This window comes from Drosophila tropicalis, unplaced genomic scaffold (assembly GCF_018151085.1).
Source record: "Drosophila tropicalis isolate 14030-0801.00 unplaced genomic scaffold, ASM1815108v1 contig_9, whole genome shotgun sequence".
Classification (NCBI taxonomy): Eukaryota; Metazoa; Arthropoda; class Insecta; order Diptera; family Drosophilidae; genus Drosophila; species Drosophila tropicalis.
The window spans coordinates 148,496-152,025 of NW_027173398.1; the positions used below are offsets into that span (position 1 = coordinate 148,496).

Here is a 3,530-nt window from a genome sequence, read left to right on the forward strand (position 1 = left end):
ACATAATATATTATTAGTATTTTCACTAACCATAGAATACATGTATTCTATGGTTAGTGAAAATACGTTTATAGTCTATAGTGAAAAATCGAGGGGAGGGGGAGGTAGGTTATTGGTTTTTTACTAAATTAAGATGGCGTGGCAAAAATATTCAGAATCTGCGCACTTACTAAGCAGTAGTTTTTGAGCAAATCAGTTCAAGCTAGTTGTTTGGGAATTAAACGACATTAAATAGTTTAAGTCAATATTCATGTACACGAACCACTGTATATTTTCTATTGTTCTTTACGTTTGCATTTGTTTGTGAACGTAACGTTGGTACATCCGTTATTCTCAATTTGCACAAACCACGCAGCTTAGCATCAAATGCATGCGTACGAAAAACACTTACATTTTGACATTGGTACAAACCAGTCGCGTTCATTGTTAACTCTCTTTAATTACACTATAACCGAATAAAGATTAATACAGTCCACACATTTCTAAACACTAGTATAGTCTTTAAAAAAAACACTTTTGTTTGAAATGCGAGGGCGGATGGGGGCGTTTGAAATAAGCTTGATCACCGCAGGTACCACACGAGTCCATAAATCAAATTTGATGACTCTAGCTCTTATAGTCTCCGAGATCAAGGTGTTCATGCGGACCGACCGACAGACGCCATGTCACTTCTGATCGACTCGGCTGTTGATACTGATCAAGAATACATATGTGTACATACACATGTATGTTTGCATGTATGTACATACATACATATATACCCCTTCAGTACCGGTCGCCGGGGAATCCCCGGGGACAATCCGGCGACACTCCCATTTAAATTGCGGCGACATTTAACATTGCATGTCCTAGCTTTCAAGACCGGAACGACAACCCAGCGACAGTTGTCGCTCCAGTCGCCAAGACAAATGTCCAAACGTATTGCCGACCGCCGGGACAAACAAGCATTGTGTCGCCGCTTTGTCGCTTTTGTCCCTCTAGTCGCCGGTACTGTGAAATTTTTCCCTCTGGTCGCCGGCGACTGAAGAGACAATGCTAGGTTGTCCTAGGGACCACAGGGACAAAATCGATAGATTGTCGTAGGGACTAGAAGGACAATTTCCCAGATTGTCCTATGGACTAGAGGGACAATTTCCATATTTTGTCCTAGGGACTAGAGGGACATAACATACATAAAAAAAAAATTTTTGAATAAATTTGTTTTTTTTTTTTTTTTTTATTAATCTAATTTGGCAGCTGCTGCTTTAACTTTCTGTTTTTTGGGTTGTTTTCCTTATTTTTCACTCAGGCCATCGCATTCTAAAGCCCATTCTGGCTGCCCCGAGGATGTGTTTTAAACTGGTTTTCTGGAATAGAAAAGTGCAGATATTATTAGAAATGAAATGAATTATAATATCAAAACTAACGCTTTAGCTTTCAACAATTAATCTACTTACCGAGTAAAATGTTCAAGTCCTTTAGAAAGGTTCTAAGGCTCAACTTTTGGTTTTTCGTATCCGGGTTGTGACTCTTCAGAAGAGAGGGTTATTCGTTATCCACAATCGTTTCCACTATATCCCCGACGGAACTACCTTTCAGAATTGCTAGGGGGAAAAAGTCCACCTATGTCGGGGTTCGAACTCGAGCACAACAGAATTGTAGTTTTAGTAAGTCACCATTGAGCCACCGACTAGGCTATCAGAAGAGAGAGCCATTTGAGATGTCTGTAAATATAAAAAAAGTATTATAATTTTTCTTGATTTTCATATAACAGTTGTGTATACTTACATGGCTTTTTTGACTTTCCCGACGTAATGCTGTTCTTCAAGTCAATTATATCCCAATCAGTTGTTAATGTTTTTTTATTTAAAAAAAAAAAAATATTAAATTATTACAAAATAAAAAAAAAGTATTCTTTTGGCACGGCCCGGGGTCGAACTCGCATTTAATTTTGTTGGCAAAATACTTTGTTTTCCTTTCACTCTATGTTCTCATATGTTTTACTCATTTTCTCGAGTGAGAGTTATTTACTTGCATTCAATTATGAATAATATTAATTTTTGCTTATTTATTGAACTTTGCCAACAAAATTACTATTCACTATTTGGTATTTTAAACATCATATTAAATAGCACTTACCTTTAATTGTATCTAAAATTAACCAGAAAACACTAATATAATATATTATCAATGCGTGCTCCGAAAAACGCAAAGTACAAAACGACTCGAACAGAAATATACAACAACAACACAGCCTCGAATGAGAAATATTTCTTTTCGGCAGCCGATTGAGTTTCGAAAAACGAAATTATTCCGTTTGGGTGCCCTCGGCTAGCCTCAGTATAAAAACGCCGGCAGAATTTTTTCACGACGAGACGAGTTCAAATAGCCATGTCCATCCGTCCGTCCGTCTGGATCAACGCAAACTCCTCCTAGACCGTAAGAGCTACAGAGCTGAAATTTTGCACATAGGCTTGTATATACTGCAGGGGTTGTATATCTCGGATTCAGCCGGATCGGACCACTATATCATATATATATATATCCCATACAAACCCCAAAGTCACGAACAGTGACTTTTCTCAATAACTTCGTTAATTTCTGTGCTATAATCGAAACTTAATATTAGAGAGTTTATTACGCTTATAAACGACTGTGCCAAATTAGATCAAGATCGGGTGATTATATCATATAGCTCCCATAGGAACGATCGGTCGAAAACAGTGACTTTTGTAAATAACTTCGTTACTTTTAACGTGATTGCTTTCAAATTAAACATTTGTTAGTTTAGTATATCTGTTAATGACTGTGCCAAGTTTGATCAAGATCGGGTGACTATATCATATAGCTCCCATAGGAACGATCGGGCGAAAACAGTGACTTTTGTAAATAACTTCGTTACTTTTAACGTGATTGTTTTCAAATTAAACATTTCTTAATTTAATATATCTGTTAATGACTGTGTCGAATTTGATAAAGATCGAGTGACTATATCATATAGCTCCCATAGGAACGATCGGTGGAAAACAGTGACTTTGATCAATATATTCGTTATTTCCTATGATTGTAGGCCATTCTTTCGCAAACATTAGCCATTGATGGCTAATAGGTAAGGAAAGAGTTACCAAAAAAGTTGCAAGGGTATACAAACTTTGACGCGGTCGAAGTTAGCCCCGGCCCTCTGGTTTTAGTCCAAGTCGTTCCGAAATCTCGTCAAATAAAGGAGCTTCCTGGGATCTAAGAATATACACACTTTTTAACCAGAGTCGGTTAGGGGTGGTGCTACGTACCCAAACACCTGCGAGCTCAATCGGGAGCCACTGCTCCACCTGGTTTACCTTCACTGCCGGAGCCCTACACTGCACAGGGGCGACCAGACAGGGGGGTTGAGCTCCTTTTTCCGCCTCTCCCTTGCATCCTGTGTGGGTGTTGGTGAGAAAGTTTAGGAATTTCTCTCGCTCCTTCGGCAATTTTGCTTTGCGCTCGATAGCATCAGCTGTTCAGCAGTGTTGGTCAACGGATTCGGACACAGCTGATACGGGTAGCAGACA

General features: G+C 38.8%; 1 long non-coding RNA gene across 1 annotated transcript; it reads right to left on the reverse strand.

Annotated features, from left to right (window-relative positions):
* Window positions 1-1,207: 1,207 nt before the first annotated feature.
* Window positions 1,208-1,888, reverse strand: LOC137586110 (uncharacterized). The gene is made up of 3 exons (XR_011033689.1): window positions 1,768-1,888; window positions 1,437-1,703; window positions 1,208-1,346 (listed from the first exon to the last, which is right to left on the reverse strand). It is a non-coding gene; the product is annotated as an uncharacterized lncRNA (long non-coding RNA).
* Window positions 1,889-3,530: the final 1,642 nt, after the last annotated feature.